Source organism: Dasypus novemcinctus, chromosome 13 (assembly GCF_030445035.2).
Source record: "Dasypus novemcinctus isolate mDasNov1 chromosome 13, mDasNov1.1.hap2, whole genome shotgun sequence".
NCBI classification, from domain to species: Eukaryota; Metazoa; Chordata; class Mammalia; order Cingulata; family Dasypodidae; genus Dasypus; species Dasypus novemcinctus.
In genome coordinates this window covers 43,467,974-43,495,328 of record NC_080685.1, presented here as the reverse complement: position 1 = coordinate 43,495,328, position 27,355 = coordinate 43,467,974, and the positions used below count along the sequence as shown (strand labels likewise).

The 27,355-nt window shown below is 38.4% G+C and overlaps 1 long non-coding RNA gene and 1 other non-coding gene across 2 annotated transcripts in view; one reads left to right on the top strand and one right to left on the bottom strand.

The window, feature by feature from the left end:
• LOC131280917 (uncharacterized) overlaps positions 1-27,355 on the bottom strand; it is a 94,030-nt gene that overhangs the window by 64,954 nt on the left and 1,721 nt on the right. The gene's annotated exons all lie outside the window — the stretch shown is intronic.
• Positions 17,956-18,062, top strand: LOC111763236 (U6 spliceosomal RNA). The gene has a single exon (XR_002796140.1). It is a non-coding gene; the product is annotated as a U6 spliceosomal RNA (small nuclear RNA).

Sequence of the window (27,355 nt, the reverse complement as noted above, 5' to 3'; positions counted from 1 at the left end):
CCACACATTCCTAAATAATCAGTGGGTCAAAGAAGAAAATGCAAGTGAAATCAGTAAATATATTGAGAGAAATAAAAATGAGAACACAACTTATCAAAATTATGGATACCACGAGGGCAGCCTTGAGAGGGAAATTGATAGTACTAAATACCTATATTAAAAAAGGAGCTAAACTCAAAAGATTTAACTGAACAACTAGAGAAACCAGAAAAAGAACAGCAAACCAATCCCAAAGCAAGCAGAAGGAAAGAAATAATAAAGATTACAGCAGAAATAAATGAAATTGGGAACAAAAAAAAGAAAATTAACCAAACCAAAAGCTGGTTCTTTGAGATGATCAATGAAATGATCACACCCCTAGTTACACTAACGGAAAAAAAAGAGAGAGAGAGAAGATGCAAATAAATACAATCAGAAACGAGAGGGGGGAAGTTATGACTGACCCCACAGAAATAAAAAGGATCATAAGACGATATTATGAGAAACTGTATGCCAACAAACTAGTCAACCCAGATGAAATGCACAAAATCCTGCAAATGCCTAAACTACCTACACTGCTATACATATGCTAAAAGAAATACAAGAACTTAAACCAATCACATTCAAAGAGGTTGAATCTGTCATCAAAAATCTCCCAACAAAAAGTCCAGGACTAGAGGGCTTCACAAGTGAGTTCTACCAAGCATTTTGAAAATAATTAATACCAATCCTGTTTTAACTCTTCCAAAAAACTGAAGAGGAGGGAAAATTGACCAACACATTTTATGAAACCAATATCACCCTAATACCAAAGCCAGATAGAGACCCAATAGGAAAAGAAAATCACAGACCAATCTCTCTAATGAACATAATGCAAAATTCCCAACAAAATACTTGCAAATGAAATCCAACAGCATATCAAAAGACTTATACATCACAACCAAAGCGGGATTTATTCCTGGTATGCACAGCTGATTCAGCATAAGATCAACCAACATAATATATCACATTAAACAAACTGAAGGAAAACAACCACACGATCATCTCAATTGATGTAGAAAAGACATTTGACAAAATCCAGCACCCTTTCTTGATAAAAATTCTTCAAAAGATAGGAATAGAAGGAAAATTCCTTAATATGATAAAAGGCATTTATGAAAAACCCACAGCCAATATCACTCAATGGTGAAAAGCTGAAAACTTTGCCTTTAAAATCGGGAATAAGATAATGATGCCCACACTCACCATTGTTATTTAACATTGTACTAAAAGTTCTAGTTAGAGCAATTAGAGAAGAAAAGAAAATTAAAGGCATCCAAATAGAAAAAGAGGAAGTAAAACTCTCATTATTTGCAGATGACATGACCTTTTATTTAGAAAATTTTGAAATGTCTACAAACAAAGCTACTTGAGTTAATAAATGAGTCCGACAAAGTGGCAGGATCCAAGATCAACATACAAAAATCAGTAATGTGTTTGTATACTAGTATTAAAAAATCCAAGGAGGAAATCAAAGGGAAAATTCCATTTACAATAGCAACAAAAACATTCAAATACCTAGGAATCAATTTAATCAAAGAAGTACAGGACATACTTGCAGAAAACTACAAAACAATGCTAAAATAAATCAACGAAGACCTAAACAAATGGAAAGACATTCTATGTTCATGGATTGGAAGACAAAATATTGTGACAAAGTCAGTCCTACCCAAACTGATTTATAGATTCAATGCAATACCAATCAAAATTCCAACAACCTACTTTACAGAAATAGAAAAGGCAATTACCAAATTTATTTGGAAGAGAAATAGCCAAAAGCATATAAAGAAGAAGAGCAACATTTCCCTGCCTGTCCTTGAAACATATTACAAAGCTACAGTGGTCCAAACAGCATATACTGTCATAAAGACAGGTACATTGATCAGTGCAATAGAATTGAGAGTATAGAAATAAACCCTCACCTTATAGCCAACTGGTTTTTTGCAGACCTACCAAAGCCACATTAAAGGTACAAAACAGTCTCTTCAACAAATGGTGTTGGAAGAACTAGATATCTATATAATCAAAAGATTGAAAGAGGACCCCTATCTCACACCCTACATAAGAATCAACTCAAAATGGATCAAAAACCTAAATATAAAAGCCAGGACCATAAATCTACTAGAGAATATACAGGAAAACATCTTAAAGACCTTATGGTAGGTGGTGGTTTCTTGGACCTTACACCCAAAGTACTCGCAACAAAAGAAAACATAGATAAATGGGACTTCCTCAAACTTAAATACTTTTGTACCTCACAGGACTTTGTCAAAAGGGTGAAAAGGAATGGGAATCAGATGTGGCTCAAGTGATAGGGCTTCTGCCTACCATGTGGGAGGACCTGGGTTCGATCCCTGAGGCTTCCTGGTGAAAAAGAAGAGAAAGCGTGCCTGTGCAGTAAGCCAGTGTTTGTGTGGTGAGCTGAGTTCCTGCATGGCAAGCTGAGTGCCTGCCTGAGTGACAGCGTGGCAAGCCAAGTGCCCTCATGGGGAACCAAGTACCCACACTGGTGCCCACATGACGAGCCAAGTGCCCGTGCGGTGAGCCAACTGCCTGTGCAAGTACCTGTGTGGCGAGCCAGTGCCTGCATGGCCAGCCAGTGCTTGCATGGCAAGCCAAGTGCCCGCATGGCAAGCCAAGGGCCTGCCTGGTGAGCCAGTGCCCACTCAAACGAGTCATACAGCAAGATGATGCACAGCAAAAGAGAGACAAAGGGGAGAATCAAGGTAAAGCACAGCAGAAACCAAGACCTGAGGTGGCACAGGTGACAGGGAACCTCTGTTCACATCAGAGGTTCCTAGGATTGAATCCCAGTGAATCCCAGGGGGAAAAAATGAGAAGAGAAGACAAAAAGATAAATAGATACAGAAGGTCACACAACGAGTGGACACAGCAAAAACAGCGGCGTGGGGGAGGGGAAGGGAAAAAAAGGTGAAAAGGCAGCCCACACAATGGGAGAAAATATTTGGAAATCACAAGTCCAATAAGAGTTTAATATCCATACTATATAACGAGATGTTACAACTCAACAATAAAAAGACAAATGACCCAATTAAAAAATGGGCAAAAGACTTGAATAGATATTTGTCCAAAGAAGAACTACAAATGGCAAAAAAACACATGAAAAAATGTTCAATATCACTCATGATTAGGGAAATGGAAATCAAAACTACAATGAGATATCATTTCACACCTATCAGAATGGCCACTATTAAAAAGAAAAAGAACTACATGTGTTGGAGAGGATATGGAGAGATAGGAACACTTATTCACTGTTGGTAGGAAAGCAGAATAGGACAGCCACTGTGGAGAACTGTTTGGCAGTTCCTAAAGTTCAATATAGATTTGCCACATCACCCTGTAAGAACTGAGATACATTCAGAACTGAGAGCACTGAAATGAATAGACATGTGTATTCCTATGTTCACAGTGGCATTATTCACGATTGCCAAAAGTTGGAAACAACCCAGGTGCCCATCAACTGATGAGTGGATAAACAAACTGTGATATATTCACATGATGGAATATTATACAGCTGTAACAATTAATGAAGTCATACAGCATATGCCCACATGGATGAACCTGGAGGACATTATGTTGAGTGAAGCAAGTCAGACATAAAAGGACAAATACTGTATGACTGCAGTACTATGAACTAAATATATTGTGTCATATATTGTATGATTCCATTTATATAACACGTAAATATAAATCAATTTATAAAGATGAACATTGATTAGTGATTATGTAGGGCAAAGGAAGGCATGCTAAGGGGTGTGAAGTTTTTCTTTTTGGAGTAATGAAATCATTCTAAAATTCTTTGTGATAATGAATGCACATTTTAATTATACTAAAAGTAACTCATTATTCACTTTAGATAGATGGGAGGGTTAGGGACTATATCTCAATAAAACTGCTAAATAAATAAATAGATTTGCAAGAATACCCAGAAATAGTAGGTATATACAGCAGGGGAAACATGGAGATATTGAGAGGTTAAGAATGTTCCTGTTCATCTTTTATTATTATATTATTATTATGAAAATAATGAAAATGCTCTAATAATGATTGAAGTGATAAATGCACAACTATGTGATTATATCAAATACCATTGTATGCTTTATTAACATGTATCAGTAAAATTAGTTTGTTAAAAAAAATTGTGTCAGGGGAAAGATGAAATTACTTTTGAGGAAGGATAAGTAGATATTCTGAGTTGAATTATTATAACAAGAAAGAGACTTCCGGCAAGATGGTGGCTGAGTGAGCTTGCCTTGCCGTCTCTCCTGGGAAGAGGCAGCTGGGCACCGCTGGAGGTTCTCCGGGACCAGGCTTTTTCAGGATTTTTTCAGGGCAGGAAGTGTCTGGACATCGATTTGGTGGGAAGGTAACGGAAAGGACTGGTCTATAAGATATAAATTGGGACTTTTTAGGAGGGGGAGGCAAGATGGCGGCTGAGTGAACTTCCCGGTTACTAGCTCCTGGGGGGAATTGGCTGGGAGGCGTCGGAGACTCTTTGGGACCGGCTGTTTCGGGATTTTTCCTGGTCCGGAGGTGTCTGGACATTGATTTGGAGGGAACGTAACAGAGAGGATCCATCTGTGAAATATACACGGAGATCCCAGCTACGTGTGGAGGATTCCCTCCTTGGGTAGGTAGAGACGAGGCAGCTAGCACCGCGGAGCCCCGGAAGGTGGCCAGGGTAGCCGGGTCCGGCTGAGCCCGGCTGAGCCGCGGCGGGCGGAGGGGCGGAGCCCAGCTGAGCTCGGCCGAGCCCAGCCACGCCGCGCCGGGCGGCGAGCGGGAGAGCCGAGTTGCGCTGCGCCGCGCCGGGCGGCGGGCAGGAAAGCCGAGCCCAGCCGAGCCCAGCCGAGTCCAGCCGAGCCGCGGCGGGCGGCGGGCGGCGGGCGGGGGACCGGAGCCCAGCTGAGCCCAGCCGAGCCTGGCGGCGGGGTTTCTGTTCTTTGTTTTTTTTTTGTTTGTTTTTTTTTTTGTTTTTTTTTTTAATTTTTTGTTGTTGTTGTTGTTCTTGTTGTTCTTTTTTTTTTTTTCAATCCTCTCTTTCTTGTCCCCAATATTCTTCTTATACTATTTTACCTTAACAATACAATAGGTCCTACAGGAAATACCTCACATTTGCTGGGTTTCCTCACCCTCCACTGCCTCATTTCTCTGTGAATAGATTTAGCCTATCTACACTATCCCCTTTCCCCTACAACTTGATATCCTCCACCATCTGCTATCTCTCCTATATTCCATCTCCCTTTCTTTGATCCACAAAGTGTCTAACTCTTAATTTCTAATACCTTTGTTTAGTTTTCCATCTGGTATTCGTCCCTGAAACTATTACCTTTCTTTTCTCTTTCCCTCTCTCACGAAAACAATAGCCTCTTAGTACGTACCACATTCCTCCCATATTCAGTCGTCTACCTCATTATAGGTACTTTCCTACTACTATAACTCTACACAATTTACATGATCTAACCTCCATCCTCCCAGAACTCATATTGTTGCTTTGTAAACATATATCACCAATACTACTTCACACTTTCTCCTTCCTTACACAATTGACTTTCCCCAGCACTAATACTTTCCTTTAAAGTGAGCCTAACTAGCAATAAGAAATTGGAATAAGAAGAACAAAGTGACAAAGAGAAGATATAACACTTACGCAAAAACAACAGCTAATTAATCTCCAAGACTAGACAAAGAAGCTAAGGAACTGATTAAACCCGTCAAAGAAAAAATGTTGACAAGACAGCAACAAAAATCTACAAACCAAACCAGTAATCAGGAAAACATGGCTGAATCCAATCAACAAACTGAAAATCAGGAAGGGGGGTAGGACTTCGCACAAGCAATGAAAGATCTCAGAACATTTATCACTGACAAATTTGATGAAGTAATGAAAGAGGTTAACAGCGTGAAGACAACACTTGGAGGGGAAATTGCAGACATGCGCAAAAAAATAACAGATATGATGGAAATGAACACCACAATTCAAGAAATCAAAAATACACTTGCAGCAAATATCAGCAGACTAGAAGAGGCAGAGCAGAGAATTAGTGATGTGGAAGACAGTGCATTGGAAATCAAACAGATAGTAGAAGTGGTCAATAAAAAGGTAGAAAAAATCCAGATAGGACTTAGGGACCTGAATGATAACGCAAAACACTCAAACATACGTATTATAGGCATTCCAGAAGGAGAAGAGAAGGGAAAGGGGTCAGAAGGAGTGTTGCAGGAAATAATGAATGAAAACTTCCCAAATCTACTGAAAGAGACAGATGTACATATCCAAGAAGCACAGCGCACTCCACTGGTCATAAACCCCAACAGGCCCACCCCAAGACATATACTTGTCAAATTATCCAATGCTCAAGACAAAGAAAAAATTCTAAAAGCAGCAAGAGAAAAGAAAACCATCACATACAAGGGAAACTCCATAAGATTAAGTGCTGATTTCTCATCTGAAACGATGGAGGCAAGAAGGCAGTGGTATGATATAGTCAAGGTACTAAAGGAAAAAAATTTCCAACCAAGAATACTCTATCCAGCTAAACTAGCATTCAAAAATGATGGAGAGTTCAAAATATTCACAGATAAACAGAAACTGAAAGAGTATATCAACAAGAAACCTCCCCTTCAAGAAATTCTTAAGGGAATTCTGCAGGAAGAAAGGAAAAAACAGGACAGTCAGAGATGGAGGAGAGTGTAAAAGCAACAAGAAAGACAAAAATAGAAGGGGAAAATAAAATAATACAAACAAAATATAACAAACACAAATCCAACCAAAATATGGCTACCATAAATAACTCTCTAAACGTAATAACACTGAATGTCAACGGATTAAACTCACCTATCAAAAGATTCAGACTGGGACACTGGATAAGGAAATACGACCCATCTATATGCTGCCTACAAGAGACACATCTTAGACCCAGAGACTCATGGAGGTTGAAAGTGAATGGCTGGAAAACAATCATACAAGCAAACAACAACCAAAAAAAGGCAGGAGTAGCTATATTAATATCAGACAAAATAGACTTTAAATGCAAAACAATTGTGAGAGACAAAGAAGGATACTATATTTTAGTGAAAGGGACAATTTGTCAAGAAGATCGAACAATCATAAATATTTATGCTCCTAACAAGGGCGCCTCTAAATATGTGAGGCAAACGCTGGAAAAACTAAGTGAAAGAATAGATGCATCTACAATTATAGTGGGGGATTTTAATACACCACTATCAACTCTGGACAGAACATCTCAAAAGAGAATCACTAAAGAAACAAAACATTTGAACAGTATATTAGAAGAGCTGGATCTAATAGACATATATAGATCATTACACCCAAACACAGCAGGATATACATTTTTCTCAAGCGCACATGGAACATTCTCCAAGATTGACCATATGCTAGGCCACAAAGAAAGGCTTAATGAATTCAGAAAGATCGAAATTATACAAAACAATATCTCTGACCACAGTGGAGTCAAGCTGGAAATTTGCAAGGGACAGAGACCCAGACTTCACACGACAATTTGGAAATTAAACAGCACACTCTTAGAAAAACAGTGGGTCAAAGAGGAAATCTCAAAAGAAATCAATGACTACCTTGAAACAAATGATAATGATAACACAACATACCAAAATTTATGGGATGCAGCAAAAGCGGTACTGAGAGGGAAATTTATAGCCATAAATTCATATATCAAAAAAGAAGAAAGAGCAGAAATTGAAGAACTAACTGCACATTTGAAGGAATTAGAAAAACAACAACAAAGTAACCCAACAGGAAGAAGAAGGAAGGAAATAACAAAGATAAGAGCAGAACTAAATGAAATAGAAAATAAGAAAGCACTTGAAAAAATAAACAAGACCAAGAGCTGGTTTTTTGAGAAGATCAACAAAATTGACAAACCTTTAGCGAGACTAACAAAGAAAAAAAGAGAAAAGATGCAAATACACAAAATAAGAAATGAGAAAGGTGATATCACCACTGACCCCACAGAAATAAAGACTATCATAAGAGGATACTTTGAAAAACTATATTCCAACAAAAATGACAATTTAGAGGAAATGGACAAATTCCTAGAAATACATAAGCAGCCCATACTGACGAAAGAAGAAATTGATGATCTTAACAAACCAATCACAAGCAAAGAGATAGAATCAGTCATTAAAAATCTCCCAACAAAGAAGAGCCCAGGGCCAGACGGCTTCACAGGGGAATTCTACAAAACATTCCGGAAAGAACTAACACCAATCCTGTTGAAACTATTCCAAAAAATCGAAACAGAAGGAACACTGCCTAATTCCTTCTATGATGCCAACATTACCCTACTACCAAAGCCAAACAAAGACACCACAAGAAAGGAAAATTACAGACCAATTTCTCTAATGAACCTAGATGCAAAAATACTTAACAAAATACTTGCTAATCGTATTCAACAACACATTAAACGAATTATACACCATGACCAAGTGGGATTTATTCCAGGTATGCAAGGATGGTTCAACATAAGAAAATCAATCAATGTAATACACCATATAAACAGATTCAGAGAAAAAAACCACATGATTATATCTATAGATGCAGAAAAGGCATTTGACAAAATACAGCACCCCTTCCTGATAAAAACACTCCAAAAGATCTGAATACAAGGAAACTTTTTGAACATGATAAAGAGTATATATGAAAAACCTAAAGCCAACATTGTTTACAATGGCGAAATCCTGAAATCCTTCCCTCTAAAATCAGGAACAAGACAAGGATGCCCATTGTCCCCGCTCCTATTTAACATTGTCTTGGAAGTACTGGCTCGAGCACTGAGACAAGAACCAGATATAAAAGGCATTCAAATTGGAAGGGAAGAAGTCAAAATTTCATTATTTGCAGATGACATGATCCTATATATAGAAAACCCTGAGAGATCTACAACAAAGCTCCTAGAACTCATAAATGAGTTTAGCAAAGTCGCAGGTTATAAGATCAATGCGCAAAAATCAGTAGCATTTCTATACACCAATAATGAGCAAGATCAGGAGGAAATCAAGAAACAAATACCATTCACAATAGTAAATAAAAAAATCAAATACTTAGGAATAAATTTAACTAAAGAGGTAAAAAACTTATACATCGAGAATTATACAAGATTGTTCAAGGAAATCAAAGAAGACCTAAATAAATGGAAGAATATTCCCTGTTCATGGATAGGAAGACTGAATATTATTAAGATGTCTATCCTACCAAAACTGATCTACACATTCAATGAAATCCCAATAAAAATCAACACAGCCTTCTTTAAGGAACTAGAAAAACTAACTATGAAATTTATTTGGAATAAAAAGAGGCCCCGAATAGCCAAAGACATATTGAAAAAGAAAAACGAAATAGGAGGAATCACATTTCCTGACTTCAAAACATACTACAAAGCTACAGTAGTGAAAACAGCATGGTACTGGCATAAGGAGAGACACACAGACCAATGGAATCGAATTGAAAGTTCAGATATAGAACCTCATGTATATAGCCATATAATATTCGATAAAGCCACCAAACCCTCACAACTGGGAGAGAATGGCCTATTCAACAAATGGTGCCTGGAGAACTGGATAGCTATATGAAGAAGAAGGAAAGAGGATTACCATCTCACACCTTATACAAAGATCAACTCAAGATGGATCAAAGACCTAAATATAAGAGCCAAGACCATAAAGACCTTAGAAAGCAGTGTAGGGAAACATCTACAGGACCTTGTAATAGGAAATGGCTTCATGAATATCACACCAAAAGCACGAGCAGCAAAAGAACAAATAGATAAATGGGACTACCTCAGAATTAAAGCCTTCTGCACCTCAAAGGAGTTTGTCAAGAAAGTAAAATGGGAACCCACACAATGGGAGAAAATATTTGGCAACCATATATCTGATAAGAGACTTATAACTTGCATATATAAAGAACTCATAGATCTCGAAAACAAAAAGATAAACAACCCATTTAAAAAATGGGAAAAAGATTTAAACAGACACTTCTCCAAAGAAGAAATACAAATGGCTAAAAAGCACATGAAAAAATGCTCCAAATCCCTAGCTATCAGGGAAATGCAAATCAAAACTACAATGAGATACCATCTTACTCCCATAAGATTGGCAGCCATGAAAAAAACAGTAGAATACAAATGCTGGAGAGGATGTGAAGAAAGGGGAACACTCATCCATTGCTGGTGGGAATGCAGAAGGATCCAACCATTCTGGAGGACAGTTTGGCAGTTTCTCAAAAAATTATCCATAGATTTGCCATATGACGCAGCAATACCACTGCTGGGTATATACCCATCAGATCTGAAAACAAGGACACAAACCGATATATGTACACCAATGTTCATAGCAGCATTGTTCACCATCGCCAAAAGTTGGAATCAATCCAAAAGTCCATCAACAGATGAGTGGATCAATAAAATGTGGTATATACACACAATGGAATACTACTCAGCTGTAAGAACCAATACACTACAATCGCACGTGATAACATGGATGAACCTTGAGAATCTTATGTTGAGTGAAGCAACCCAGGCATTGAAGGACAAATACTATATGACCTCAATGATATGAAATAAGTTAACTGCCTCAGAGAGCTAGAGTCTGGAAAAGTGGCTTACTGGAAATCGGGAGGTGGAGGAAGGCTGTGAGTTAATGTCTGTAGGGGTGGAATCTGTGATGAGCTGGGGGTAAGTATGAGCACAAAGAAGGGACAAAATGGGGGCAAGGGGTTACCTTCGGGTGGGGTTTTCTGGGTTTGAGGGGGGCTGGGGATGGGAAGAGGGGTAATATGGTCCAAGAAATAGGTGGGAGGGAGGAGCAACATACAAACATGGGAGAGTGCCAGAAGTTCATTGAGAACTAAATGTTGAGTAAAACGTATCAAAGTATAAGTAGGAGGGTTACCTGGTTAGGACGCTCAGGGGGTATGGTCTGATGCGGGACGGACTCCGGAGGGAATAGCTGAAGGCTCATTTTGCCAAGGTGGGTTCTACCATTGGGTGGGGTGGACCCATATCCTGGGGAAGACTAATGCCGTCGAATAGAGAGAACTGTATCTCTCGTGAGAAAGGACGGCTCCCAGGGCATTAGATTGGCAGGCGTTGTGGGCCCTAAGGGGAGGGGAAAATGGACGTGCAATGGATGGAACAAAGGTAAATAAGGGGGCAAAAGAGGAGTTATGTGAGAGTACACGAGGATGAATATTAAACAGCTAATATTACACCAAAAACATACAGGGGACGACAGACTAATAATGAAAACCCTAAGACAAAACATAGGATAACTAAAAAATTTAGAAAACTGTACAACCTAAAGTATGGACCACATAGTAAGCACAAATGTTACCTTGTTTGAAAACTATAGTTTCGGAATCTGTACATCAGTTTCAGGAAATAGGATATGAATAAGTTAAAAGATTATTGCTGTGGAAGGGAAAAGGTTTTATGGTGGATCTGGGGAAATACTGTATATTGTATATATGAATTTTGGTGATCTAAGACTCTTCTGAAGCTGGCATTATGTTGGGATTCACTTTACGGGAAGTTTTGGATCACAGAGTGGTTCAACAATGGCAGCGGAGGAATACTGATATGGGATGTTATTGACAGGATATATATGGTTGACAGGGAGTTATACAGGGCATATGCCCAGGGTATATGGTAATGTCTATATATACTCATAGTGGAAACAATTAAAAACAACAGCTGGGGGGGTACTGGGCTCCTGGCCGGGGGGTCACTGTTGTGGGCCCTGGGAGAGCAGCGGCAATCCTCCAGGTGCAACGGCAAGAACCAGGAAGGAAGGAGGGCCCAACAGTGGGCTCTTGATACTAATGGCTACACTTTTGAGCCTATGCACCTGCAATAAGAACAAGACCTAGAGTAGCATTGTGCCTGGGGGTTTCCTCCTGACAGCCTTCATGTTACTCAAATGTGGCCACTCTCACAGCCAAACTCAGCGTGTAGATGTGATGCATTCCCCCCAGCGTGGGACACGACACCCGGGGATGAGCCTCCCTGGCACCGAGGGATCACTACCACATACCAGCTGAAGAAGCAACTAGAAAATGACCTTGAATTAAAGATTCAATGCGGAACAGCAGAATATACCTATCTACATATAATAACATGACTTCGGGAAGCGGTTTGACCTAATGTAAGGGGGAAATGGAAAGGAGAAATGAGATTATAAGGCTGTGAGTCTCTAAAAAAGAGTCTGGAGGTTGTCAGAAGGAATACCCCTATGTACAACTGAACAGAGTCTAAGAGACAGATAAGGTAGATACAACCCCAGGTATTGGTTCTTTTGAGGGATAAAGAGACCCACGGGTTCTATGGTCATGGCAGAAGGGGTTCACTGCCATGACAGATGGCCCTTCTTTGGAGCTGGTGTTTCTGCGTGGTGGAAATGGACTCAGAGGGGATCTCTTTTCACAAGACTTGCATGCTACTTTATTGGAATTGTAGTTGGTGCTGGGTTTAAGATATATGTAGGGGATTTGAATCTCTGGACTGATAATATGACACGCAGGCCCAGAGCCTCAACAGACTTCAGCTCCTACACTTTGACTTATTGGACTTACTCCACTCAGCTAACATGGAGTTGAAGAAGGTCAACCACCACAACATGGAGCCTAGAGTGTCTACAACTAGAAGCGGGAAGAGTGCATCCAGTACCCATGTGCAATCTAAGCCCTCACTTGACATAGGTGTGCAATGGACACAACCAATCCAATGTCCACAGAGAAAATGTGGAATGGGTGTGGGAACGGTAGCCATGGGGGCTGCTGGGTGTGGGGAACGGGAGGAAGAGATGAGATGTGGAGGCGTTTTCGGGACGTGGAGTTGTCCTGGATAGTGCTTCACGGACAATTACGGGACACTGTAGATCCCCCCAGGGCCCACTGGATGGAACGTGAGAGAGTCTGGGCTATGATGTGGACCATTGACTATGGGGTGCAGTGATGCTCAGAGATGAACTTACCAGGTGCAATGGATGTATCACGATGATGGGAGAGAGTGTTGCTGTGGGGGGAGTGGGGGGCGGGGGCGGTGGGGTTGAATGGGACCTCATATATTTTTTTTAATGTAATTAAAAATAATAATAATAAATAAATATTTTTAAAAAATTATAACAAGAAAAAGATGAGGGAGATATCTATTCATTCTCTTCTTAATTTATTCATTTAACAATTCTTGAATATTTACCATATATGAGGCACTGTATTACATATTAGAAATATAGAAATGAATTAGAAACCATTTCTCCCTTCCAGGAGTCACAGACTCTTAGTGATACGAACATCCCTACAAGTGTTAACACTGTGTGATGTGGTATTATGTTGTAAAAAGGAAAAATAAAAGATTAGCTTCCTACAAGCGCCTGGAAGAAATTCTATGCACTTCATGGGCATTAACTATAAGACTTACCACAACCATATTGTATACTTGCAGGAGGTCCTTGTTTGTCAAGGTTTCATTAGCCAAGTCCCCACAGTTTAGAGGCCACACTTAAGCAAAGTTGCCTAGTATTATATATTGCCTAAGAGTTACCTCCTGAAAACCGTCCTGTTTTTCAAATGTGGCCTCTCTAAGCCAATCTCAGCATATAAATGCACTACCTTCCCCCTGGTGTGGGACAGGACTCCCAGGAATGAGCCTCCTTAGCACAGAGGGATTATTACCAAGTGTCAGTTAGCAATGAATCTAAAAAAGACCTTGACCGAAAGGGGAAAATATTAACTACAAATGAGTTTTTATGTAAGAGATTCTGAAGTGAGTTGGGAGGTTATTCCAAAGGTTACACTTATGCAAGTGTCAGCAGGATCATACTGACTGCCACAGTAAACAGTGCCTCAAACAGTGGGGCTCCTGAGGGCTATAGAGGCAACTAGACACTATGAGCAGGGGAGACAATCTCACAAATTTGGCACCTGTCAGTGGTCCTAACTTTAGAATATATGCTCCCCAATGTAACAGAGTTAGACTCATTGATAATTTCCCTACATATGGCTCTTCTGCCCCTTTTATTTGAATCTATAAGTAGCACTATACTCATTAATTAAACATCCCAGAGACTTAAGTCTTTGGTCTGTTTACATGCCGGTTGAGCCCTGAATCTCAGTAGAGTTGCAATACCTACTCTCCAGTTCATTGGACTTACTCAGAACAACTAACAAAAGGATGATGATGGACAATACCCATCCCCAAAAAGCAGAGTATCCACAATTGCAACAAGATAGTACCACTCATCTGCCCCATGGGATCTAAGCCTCCTCTCAATCAGAAGGGGAATCACCATCCCAAAATCCTCAAGATTGAGGAATGAACAAACATAAGGGGGTAATAAAACTATGGACTAAAGTAGACATTATTATTCTAACAATGGAAGAACTCGTATCATTGATATAAAGGCAGTGGTCACTGAGGTTATGAGGGCAGGGAGAGGGAAGAATAGGTGTAACATGCAGCATTTTGAGGATATTGGAATTGTCCTGCATGACCTTGCAATGATGGGTACAGACCATAGTACACTTTGTTAAAATGTATAAAACTGTGTGGTACAAAGTGTAAACTATAAAGTAAGCTATAGGGAAGCAGATGTGGCTCAACTGATAGAGAGTTGCCTACCATACAGGAGGTTCAGGGTTCGATACCCAGGGCCTCCTGGCCTGTGTTGTGAGCTGGCCCAGGCATGGTGCTCCCACACACAAGGACTGCCATGCCACGCAGGGGTGTTCTCCACGTAGGGGTGCCTCACATGCAAGAAGTGCACCCCGCAAGGAAAGCTTCCCCGTGCAAAAAAAGCGCAGGCTGCCCAGGACTGGTGCCACACACACAGAGAGCTGACACAGCAAGATGATGCAACAAAAAGAAACACAGATTCCTGGTGCTGCCTGACAAGAATGCAAGCAGACACAGAAGAACACACAGCAAATGGACACAGAGCAGACAATGGGATGGGGGGGAAGGGGGAGATTAAAAAAAGTTTAAAAATAAAAAAATAAACTATAGACCATGGTTATTAGCAATGCTTCAATATTTCTTCATCAATTGTAACAAATGTACCAAACTAATGAAAGACATTGCTAACGGGAAAATGGGGGAAAATGGGGAAAATGGGGGAGGGGGATGAGGTAGGGTATATGGGAATCCTTTATCATATATATATATATATAATGTGTGTGTGTGTCTATATATATTTACACCCTTTTTTTTTTAAGGAGGTACTGGGAATTGAGCCTGGGACCTTGTATATGGGAGGCAGGTGTTTAACCAGTGAGCTACATCTGCTCCCCTCCCCTGTATTTTTAATGCAACATTTATATAATCTAAAGCTTTGTTAAAAATACAAAATAAAGGGGAAGAGGACTTGGTCCAATGGATAGGGCATCCACCTACCACATGGGAGGTCTGCGGTTCAAACCTCAGGCCTCCTTGACCTGTATGGAGCTGGCCCATGTGCAGTGCTGATGTGTGCAAGGAGTGCTGTGCCATGCAGGGGTGTCCCCTGCATAGGGTGTCCCCCGCATAGGGTAGCCCCATGCGCAAGGAGCGCGCCCTGTAAGGAGAGCCTCCCAGTGCGAAAAAAGTGCAGTCTGCCCAGGAATGGCACCGCACATGGAGAGCTGACCCAACAAGATGATGCAACAAAAAAAAAGAAGTGGTCATAGAAGAACACACAGTGAATGGACACAGACAGTAGACAACTGGGGAGGGGAGGGGAAAGGGAAGAGAAAAAAAAATTAAAAAAAAATTTTAAATACAAAATAAAAAAAGAAGCAAATGTTGTCTTAACATAGGTTTTTTAAAAATTTTTTTTTACCAGTGAACCAATCATTTATAAAATTAACTCTCAAACATCCCTCCCCATTTAACATATCTATCTTTCTGTTACAATTAGACTATCTGCAAATTCATTGCAAACTGTTTGCAAAGTTAAATTGCAAATCTTGTGAAGAGGTAGGATTTTCATAAAGTCATGGAAAGTAATAGCAGAGAACTGCTCAAATCACAAAGTCACTGACAAAACTTAAGGATGCTGTGGAAGTAGACCAGTTAATAATGAAAGGAGAAAATCAACAGGGATAATGGCATCAAATGACATTTCACAAGAAAGTAATTTGAAAATAAGAGGATTCAAAAGAAAACTATCTTTCAAAATGATCCCTTGGGGATAAGACAGCAAACTTACAAGGCCTGTGAATTTCCTCCCCCAACCCAACTGTGAAGATGTTACAGAAACAAGAATGATGTTGACAGATGCCACAATTTAACATGTATCTTATAAGAGACTGCTCAGGGAGTGGGGGATGTATCAGTTTCTGAAAGGTTGAAAATGGCTGTCTGGAGAGTAAGAGGGATAATAAATGAAAAGGATATTCCGGGTGAGAATCTAGTTACATCTTTTTTCTCTCCCACATTGGAGTGGGCACATCATTGTTTACCTCCTTTTTACTGCAGGGTAGAAAAACTTCAGCAATCCATCAGCATCAAGCTAGTGCTTAGGCAATACTGGGGCAGTTTTAGCCCCTGGAGGAGGTAATTACAGGTACAGTCAGACTAGTCGGCCCAGCTGTTTCCTCTGTATCACACACCCGCCTCCCAACCCCAGCTCCCTGCAAATGACTGCAAGAAGAATGAATTTTAAAAGAGAGCAGAGGTGCAAATTTCCATGAGGAGTAGAGTTGCCTGATTAGGGGTGGGTGTGAGCGAGGGGCAGATCAAAGGAGATGGTCCAGTCCAGACATCTTGAGGAGTGCAAGCACTGAACAGGAAAGACAAAACCAAACATCTTTCTCTAGAGAATGTAGATTAATGGTCCACCCAGAGCAAGAATTTTAAGTAAACATATTAAATATCCTCAAAGAGATAAGGGAGGATATTGAAAAAAGGAAGCAAAATGAACAGTCATGCTGGAATAAAAAATACATAATTGTTTTACTCTGCTAGACTGCCCAAAGAGGATACCATACAATGAGTTGGCTTCTAACAGAAGGAATTTATCAGCTTCAATTTTGAAGCCCTGATAACATCAGAATTTAGGCACCACCAAGACAATGCTTTCTTTCTGAGGACTGGCTGCCTGTGGTCCTGAACTCCTCTGTCACATGGCAAGACACACTGTGGAGTCTGTTGTTCTCCTCCTTCTCTTCCAGGTTTTGTTCATTTCAGCTCCTTGCTTCCCTGGCTTTCTCCCTGTGTCTGAGTTTCATTCTCTTATAAGGGACTCCAGTAAAAGGATTAAGATCCACCCTAATGCGTCTTAATGGCAGTAACCCAATCAAAAGGTCCTACGTAGAATAGGTTTACAAAGACAGAATGGATTAGCTTTAAGAACATGATTTTCTGGGGTATATACAGTTTCAAACTACAACAATAATTGTTGTAAGAAAGTGTTCAATAAAAGGATTAAAATGAAAAATGAATAAATCCAAAGAACAAGCTGGTGAGCTCAAAGATAAAAATAGGAACTTTCCCAGAAGACATCTTCAAGAAAGCTTAAAAGAAAAGAGAAAAATATAAGGGAAAAATTAAACTATATGGAAGCTGGAAATAGATATTGAAATCCATATAATACAAATCTAAGAAGAAAAAATAAATGTAGGGGAGGAAATATATGAAGAAATAACAATCAAGAATTTTCTAGAACAAAAGAAAGGTGAAAGTCCTCAGACTGAAAGGGTTCATAGAGTGCCAATAAAGGAAAGAAGAAAAACCTCTATTCAGATGATTATAGTAAAAACATTTTTACAAAATTTTTCAAACAAATAGAGCAGTTAAAAGTGTAGTGCAATGAACATCTATGTACAACCTAGGTTCAAAAAATATTACCATTTTTTTAAAAATCTGCTTTATCTCACTTTTTAAAATCATTTAAAAAATAATTATAGTGCTTGCTTCAGCAGCACATATTCTAAAATTGGAACCATACAGAGAAGATAAGTGTGGTTCTTGTGCACGAATGATGTGCAAATTCGTGAAGAGTTCCATCTTTTAAAAAAACAAATTGTAGACATCAAACTTCAGCCTAAATAGTACATAACATGCATGTTTTAAGCACAAGGACCACCTCCTACATAATCATAATAGCATTTTCATACTTAAAAAAATTAATGATTCCCTAATATCATCTAATGCTTAGTTTATATTCAATTTTCCAATCCTCCCCCATATGTCTTTCATACCTGGCTAATGAGAATCAAGATATAACAAAGTTTCTTATACTATATTTTGTTTTCTCTTTGAATCTTTAAAATCCAGAATAGTTCTCCACTTCTTTGCTTCATAACACTAACTTTTTGAATAGCATCCAAATTGGAAAGGAAGAAGTAAAACCTCCCATATTTGCAGATGACATGATCTTATATACAGAAAGTCCTAAAAAATCCACAAGAAAGATCCTAGAGCTAATACATGAATTTAACAAAGTGGCAAGGTAGAAGATTAGTACCCAAAAAATCAGTAGTGTTTCTATACACAAGCAATGAACAATGAGAGGAAGAAATCAAGAAAAAAATTCCATTTACAACAGCAACTAAAAGAATCAAATATCTAGGAATAAATCTAACCAATGATGTAAAGAACCTGTACACAGAAAACTATAATACATTGCTAAAAGAAATCAAAGAAGACCTCAGTAAGTGGAAGGACATTCTGTGTTCCTGAATTTGAAGACTAAATATCATTAAGATGTCCATCCTTCCCAAAGTGATGTATAGATTCAACTCAATCCCAATAAAAATTCTAACAACCTTCTTTGCAGAAATGGAAAATCCAATCATCAAATTTATATGCAAGGGTATGGGGCCTTGAACATGCAAAGCAAACTTGAAAAAAAGAATGAAGTTGGAGGACTCATATTTCCTAAACTTAAAACTTATTACAAAGCCATGGTAATCAAAACAGCATTGTATACTGGCATAATGAGAGACATACAGAGCAATGTAATAGAATTAAGAGTTCAGAAATCAACACTCACATTTATGGTCAACTGATTTTTGACAAGGGGTCAAAGACCACTCAATTGGGTAAGAATAGTCTCTTCAACAAATGGTGCTGGAAAAACTGGTTCTCCATTTGCCAAAAAGAGAAGAAGGACTCCCTACAACCCACCTTACACAAAAATCAGCTCAAAAAGGATCTAAGACCTAAATGTGGAGCCAGAACATCAAACTCCTACAAAAAAATGCAGGGAACAATCTTCAGGATGTTGTGTTAGAAAATGGCTTCTTAGACTTTACACTCAAAGCACAAGCAACGAATTAAAAAATAGATAAATGGGATATGATCAAAATTTTAAAAAAACATGTTCTTGAAAGGACTTTACCATGAAAGTAAAATGACAACCTACACTATTAGAGAAAATATTTGGAAACCATCTCTGATAAAGGGTTAATATCCAGGATATATAAAGAAAACTTTCAATCTAACCACAAAAAGACAACCCAATTTAAAAACAGGCAAAAGACTTGAACAGACATCACTCCAAAGAAGATACACAAATGGCCAGAATGCACATGAAAAGATGCTCAACATCATCAGCCATCAAGGAAATGCAAATCAAAACTACAATGAGGGAATCGGACTTGACTCAATGGATAGGGCGTCCGCCTAACACATGGGAGGTCTGCGGTTCAAACTCCGGACCTCCTTGACCCATGTGGAGCTGGCCCACGCACAGTGCTGATACGTGCAAGGAGCAAGGTGTCCCCTGTGTAGGGGAGCCCCACACACAAGGAGTGCACCCCATAAGGAAAGCCGCCTTGCGTGGAAAAAAGCACAGCCTGCCCAGGAGTGGTGCCGCACACATGGAGAGCTGACATAGCAAGATGGCACAACAAAAAGAGATACAGATTCCTGATGCCACTGACAAGAATTCAAAGCAGACACAGAACAGAGTGAATGGACATAGAGAACAGACAAAGGGGGGTAGGGGGAAGAGGAGAGAAATAAAAATAAATAAATCTTTACAAATAAAAATAAAAAAATAAAAGCAAAAGACAAGAAGAAAAAAGACAAGTAGACATGGAAGAACACACAGTGAATGGACACAAGAGCAGACAGTGAGTGCAAACAACAAGAGGGGGGAAATAAAATAAAATTCCTCATTAAAAAATCCTTATCAGATTTGGTTTTGGGAAGCAGCTGTGGCTCAAGCAATTGAGGTACCCTTTACCATATGGAGAACCCAGGTTTGATCCCTGGGACCTCCAGGTAAAAAAAAAAAAAGAGGCGTCCCAGACCTGCATGGCGCAGAGAGGCACAGGTCCCTGCATGGCGAAGCGACTCACTAAAAAGACAATGATGTAACCAGATAGGAAAAAAAAACAAAAACTTAATAACATGGTCACCTTTATCTTCCAAATAGCAAACAACTAAAATCCTGAAAATGGTTGTATAATCATCTATAAGCGCCACAGTACTGTAGACTTTAAAGAGCTCATGAGGTAAATTTGAAGGTTAAGTTTGTAGTTTTAGTTTTAAAAGACTCTACCTAAATCTGTAATAGGTATATTCCTAAGAACACCTCTATCAATTTAAATAGAATTCTAGATTGGCTTGCTGTGGTCATTAATAAGTAATTTAAATTTGCACAGGCCTTGAGGCCTTGCTGAGTAATTAGGCTCTACAAATGAGAGGTTATAAATGTGATCATTCTTTGGATAGTTATTTATTCGTAGCTATTCTCAGACACTGGTAAATGTAAAAAGTTGAATCTTTGAAGAATAATTTTTTATAACACCAACATTAGTTGGTAAGATTTTAAGAATGATGAAAGGTACACAGATTTTAGAAATTTCATTAAGCTCTAGATAAGATCAATAAATATCTTGCATGCATTTTCTCCAATATTAAAAGAATGTATTTATTGTATTTTTTATTTAAATGCTTGCAAGGAACAAGCTTATATTCACTTGATTCAAAGATGCTTATTTATGATTCAAAATTTGCTGTAAGAAAGTGTAAAGTTTTTAAAAAAGACCTAAAATAAATGTACTTCCAATAAAGAATCAAAAATATATATATATGAAACAACACTTCTTAAGATAATGGACATCAGGCAATGAAGGACAGTGATACATCTCTGACAGATGAGAAACAAATGAGGTAAACCCTATGACTGTCCCAGATTACTGCCTGGAAAAAATTTCCCAGCTCAGGGCAGGAAAGAGGAACTGGCAATCTCCCTGAATTACAGATGGAGCTGGGAATAAGGGGAGGCCAAGGTGGCTAAAGCTCACAGGACAGAATGCCAGGGAGGAGAGAGCTGCACAGGGAGAGAATTCCAGAGATTTGCAGAAAAGTTCTCTCTCAAGTATTTTAGCTGAGTATTGAGCAAAGCATGCATGTGAGGAAAATACCTGAGGTTGGGGAAAGAACCACCTGAAAGAATTAAGAGAAAATACTGCCAAAACTCACACAGGGGTGGGAAGAGTACCTGTTTCTACTAGCCAGAGTGGAATACCCAATTTAGTGAGATACCAATAAATTCAAGGGGCATTGGGTAATCAGAAATGTTTTGTGTCAGTAGAGTGAAAAGTTATTCCTAACTTAGCTATGGTAACAACCTAACAAAACCTAGAAGCAAGACCTGAAAGGATTAGGGTGCTTCCAAGTAATTTAACCTCATCCCAGAATAAAACTCAAGAATATTTTATAGGAATACAAAAAATTTCCAATATCCAATTAAGTAAAATTTATGTCTGGTAATAATAAAAAAATTACCAGCAAGGAAAATATGAACCAAAATGAAGAGAAAAAGCAATCAACTGAAACTCATCCAGGATTGACTCAGAGAATATAATTAGTAAGCAAGCACATTAAAACAATATTATAAATGTATCCATATAGTCAGGAAGCTACAGGAAAGACTGAATGTTAGAGACACGGAAGATTTAAAAAAAAAGAGTCCCAAGTCAAGCTCCTAGATGTTATCACTGGCATCTAGAAATGAAATGAAAATTACAACATTTTAAATGAAAAAATACTATAGAAATAACATTAGATGTTGCAGAAAAATTAAGTGAATTTGAAGACAAAGTATAGAAACCATTCAATTAAAATGAAACATAGAGGAGGAAAGGAAATTCACCATAGATTAAATTTCTGAGACAAGGTGACATTATGAAGAATGACATGAACTCTGGTGGGATAAAAGATGAGAAAAGTGGGAAAGTTTCTGAAAAAGGATGGGATAGGAATTTAACTAAGGGGACAAATAAAGATTGGCAAAGAGGATACTAGACCAAGCTGAGTTTGTATAATATGGTTTTTATTATGGATTTATTCTCCTATCAGCCATGTTTGAAATATGAGAATAATTTTCACCCATTTTCTTCTTTCTCTATTCTCCAGGCCATATTAAATTTTTCCTGTGAATTGCTTTCCTGGTTTCTCTGCTATTCATCTTTCTCTCCAATGACAACATCCCAGTTATGGCTCTTATTTTTTCATGTCTAGACTTCAATAATAATCTTCTAACTAATCTGCTATCTATCTTCAGTTGGGCTGCCGAAATTCATTTTCTGAAGGCACCACTTCCATCATTTCACTTTTTTTTGTTTCTCTAAAATCTTCAAAGACTCCACTCCCACTGTCTTTTAAATAGTATGGACTTGTGATTTATCAGCAATTCAAAGTCCTACTTATTTTCTTTCTTTCATATAGCTATCCTAAATTTCTGTTAACCCCTAAATTGTTCATTTTCTCTTTCATTATATTGCCTCTTAGTCACTATCTTACCAAATATTTACTGAGCACCTATTATGTGGCAAGCATTGGTGTAGATGGCAGATATAAAGCCACTTTTTTAATACTATAAATTTTATTCCTGATTATTATCTCTGAATGTATTTCTAGTGAAGGATATATACCTTGCTTCCCTCACTTCCTCATTGATCTATCCACTCACTCATTCAACGAATACTGGAATGCTTACTAACCCCAGAGATAGTGATTGCTAATAAGTTTTTTTTTTTTCTTTTTTTTGAGGTATGGGGGGTGAGAGATTGAAGCCTGGAACCTCATTAAGTGGGAAGCCGGGACTCAACCATTGACCCACATCCGCCTCCCTGAGTTGGTCTTTTTGTTTGTTTACTTGTTGTTTGTTTTTGTTTTTAGGAGACACCAGGACCAAACCCCGGACCTCTCAAATGGGAAGCAAGCACCCAACTGCTTGAGCCACATCCATTCCCCAAAGCTACACTCTTTTATTCAAATTTTATGGAAGCTGATTACCCTTAGGGGAATCCATATAATCAAGTTTCTAAACTTTCAAACTTGAAGATCAGACCTGAGATGGGGGTAAAATCTCCATGGTACTGTACCTTCAGAAGGTTTTACCTGCAATAGCGAGCTGGACTTTCTCCACGTTCAGAACCCATGGATTGAATTGTGAACTAAGGTATTAAGAGAAAAATTTCAGAAATATGAGCGAAAATCAGTATAATGAATGATAGAGGACTGGCTAATCCTGTAGAGAACAAGATCTCCCCTGCCAGGGAAAGGGTAAATGAGCTGTACCACACTAAAGGAATGTTAAAAATTCCCTGTGCTTCGACAAAATGTTTTTGGATGCAAAACACACATTTCAACTCTTCTACAAATATATTTTGCATCCACTATAGAATAGGCCCTGTGCTTCATATGCTTAGGTCAATTGGAGACTGAGCACCTAAAAAGGCCTAGAGTCAGGAACATGAAATTAAGGAATTCAACAGTATTGCTGATAGTATTTATGTTTCTCTGTGAATAAAATCAGTGTCTTTGTGGCAGGCCAGTGAATTACTAAGGTGAAGGGTAAGAGTTTAAATTGTGAGTAAAAGTGGATTAACGGCCTGCAATATATCACGGTCATACAGAGTAAGTGTGACAGGGTGTATCTGTAATGAGCAAAATCACCTCAGATTTTAAGCTGCTAATAAGAACGCCAAGATATAGACATAAGAACAAGAACATGGATTTATTTAGACATTTAATTATTTCTAAGGCTCCTTCTAACACTATCATAAATGTTTGTCAAAATTTAAGGTTTTATACTTTCCGTCCTGCAAAAAAAGATGCCCTTCCCAACTACTTTATGTAAGATTAAAATGTAGAGGCAGATTTACCATAAAGTTAATTATTGATATATTCTTTTTATTCAAATCTTATTTAATTCTAAAAACTATTTCATCCTTCAAAATTCCCTTGAATTTGTTCACCCTCTTCAATTTCTGCTGATATCATTTAATTAGTTCCAGACTTCTTCACTTGAAAACTGTATCCTGGTAAAAACCAACTGGTTTTCCTGATTACAGTATCTCTCCCAACTAAATTTATCTATATAAAGCTGCCGGCCTGAAAAATTAAGTTTTAAAAGAAATACTGCTTATTTTGAAAAATTCCCATCCAAGATATTTCAGTGACTTCCCACTATCACTGATCTTCTAAATTCAGGATGTTTCTATTCCCAGTTAAAAGTGGCAATCAGTCAGGGAGTACTTGAAGCCACAGAAGAATATTGCACATTTTCCAAGAGTATCACTTTTTCTTGATAGCAAGTAATTTAAAATATTACCTTTCCCCCCTTTCTTGTTTTTATAGTAAAACAAACAGACATGTTATGGAGTTGAATGCAAAAAGAAAAATTTTTTTGAGCTCAGGTGCAGAGAATTGGATTCATCATTATTTGTTCAAGATACATTCTTATTGGTGCATTCAAGACTCAAGCATTTCTTCATGCACCTAAAATAATATGATAACCACGAAATCACCATCAACATGAAAATCAGTATTAATAATTCACCTCTTTGGTTCTCTATGACATTACCCAGCCTCTTTCCATTCGAGGCAACACTAACTTAAATCATCATTCCCTTGCTTTCCCTTCAATACCACATGTAAATCTACTCTCCAAAAAAGTCTTTTGGGAGTTTCAGATGTTATAAACTTCATGAAAAGTCTATCATGTTGTATGTAATCCTTAATGACTTATTTTTTCACTAAATATTATATTGCTAGGATTTATCCATATTGTGGCATATAACTGTTGTACATTTATGTGGAGTGTTTTTATTCCCAGGAACAAGGATTAAGTGATCACATCCTCCAGTTCTGGTCTAACTGCCAAATGAATTGGTTGTGAATTGCAGTTCCCTAATCACTAATGAAGCTGAATAATATTTTTATGTGTATGGTCATATGTTTTTTCTTTTCTGGGAAAGATCTGCTAATTCTGTTGACCACCTTTCTATTAAATTATTTGTCCATTTCTTTTTCTTTTTTTAAAGATTTATTTATTTTATTTATTTCTCTCCCCGCCCCCCCCCCAGTTGTCTGCTTCTGCATCTATTTGCTGTGTGTTCTTCTTTGTCTGCTTCTGTTGCTGTCAGCGGCACGGGAATCTGTTTTTCGTTGTTGCATCATCTTGTTGTCTCATCTCTCCGTGTGTGCGGTGCCATTCCTGAGCAGGCTGCACTTTCTTTTGCGCTGGGCGGCTCTCCTTAGGGGGCGCACTCCTTGTGTGTGGGGCTTCCCTATACGGGGAGACACCCCTGCGTGGTACAGCACTCCTTGTGTGCCATCAGCACTGTGCATGGGCCAGCCCCACATGGGTCAAGGAGGCCTGGGGTTTGAACCGCGGACCTCCCATGTGGTAGATGGACGCCCTAACCACTGGGCAAAGTTCGCTTCCCTGTCCATTTCTTACTGACTTTGATACTTACGATACTACTTTTTTGTTGACTATGTGTGTTGCAAATATCTTCTCCCAATTCTTGTCTTTTCACTTTCTGTAAGATGTCTTTTGATGAGAAATTTTAATAAATGTTATCAATTTCTTAAGTTAGTATTTTGTGTCTTGTTAAAGAAATCCTTCCATACTCTGAGATCCATAAACTATTCATGGCTACTTTCTACTAAATGACAAATTTTAAATTTCGCTATTTAAGTCATTGACCCATGTGTAGTTAGTTGTGTACAGATCTAATTTCTTTCTTTCCTTATAGATAACCATTTTTTTAATCTCCTTTTATTGAACATTTCCTCTCCCCACCGATCTCTCATATCACCTCTGTCACACATTACAGTCCCTATTTCTAGGCTCTCTGTTCTTTTCTATTGGTCAATTTGTTAATCCCTGTGCCATTACACAATCTTAATCACCATATTTTAAATATAAGTTTTGACATCTGGTAATGTTGTTCTTCATTACTATTTTTCAGAAGTAGCTTGGCTATTCTTGGATTTTTACTTTTCTATATCAGCTTTTGGAATTAATTTATCAAGTTCCATGAAAAAACTCTGTTGGGGTTTTGATTTAGAATTGTGGTAGTTTGAAGCTTTTGTGAACTCCAGAAAATCCTGTTCTTAAAGCTAATCCATTCCTGTGCTTGTAAACCTACTGTAGATGAGACCTTCCTTTCGATTAGATCACTTCAGATCTATTCAGGGTGGATCATAATCCTCTTACTGCAGAAATAAAAAGCTGCAGACACAGAAAGAAGGCAGCAGGGACAGAGAGGAACCCAGAAGCTAAGAGAGAAGGCCCTAGGAGCCAGAAATTAATAGGAAGCCACTTTAGTCAGAAGATGAAAGCAAGGAAACCTGCAGGAGAGGAGAGAGAGGAGCTGCCACTACCACTGTGCCCTGCCACGATCCTGATCACCTACAGTAATAGAAAGACTGAAAATGGAAGGAAGTAATGACTTATTGGCTGAAGAAAATAAGATGTGATGTTACCTAGGAAATGGAACAAGAAAAGAATGTTCTTTGTTGAGACTCCTTTGGTCATCAGGACAGGAATGTCTCCAGTTAAGATTTACTAGGTCAACAGGCCAGTTTAGTAGAAAAAACAAAGTCACTTTCAAAACTTAAGAGATAAACAGCCTCTCCCTGTTTCTAAGAATAAGACAACAATAAATCTGAATGTGCTTGTCAGCACATAAGCTTTCTCTATAAGTATGTAGCTGAATAGAAATAAACTTGTCTGTAGGCATTGACTTGCAGATCCCTTGATCCCTTCTCTCTTGTCCTTCATTCCTGATACCCTTCCGGCTGACAGCAACAAAAATTAATGATCTAAGCATCTATATTAAGTTAGAAAAATATCAAAATAAACCCAAAGGAGATACAAAAATATAAGAAGAGATGAATGAAAAAGAAAACGAATAGAAAATAGGAAGGCCAATAAATTTTAAAAAATCAAATTAACCTAACACATAAATCTTTGACCAGATTGATGAAAAAAAGGTTATAAATAATATCAAGAATGGACAAACTTGACAAAACTACAAATAAAATAGACTTAA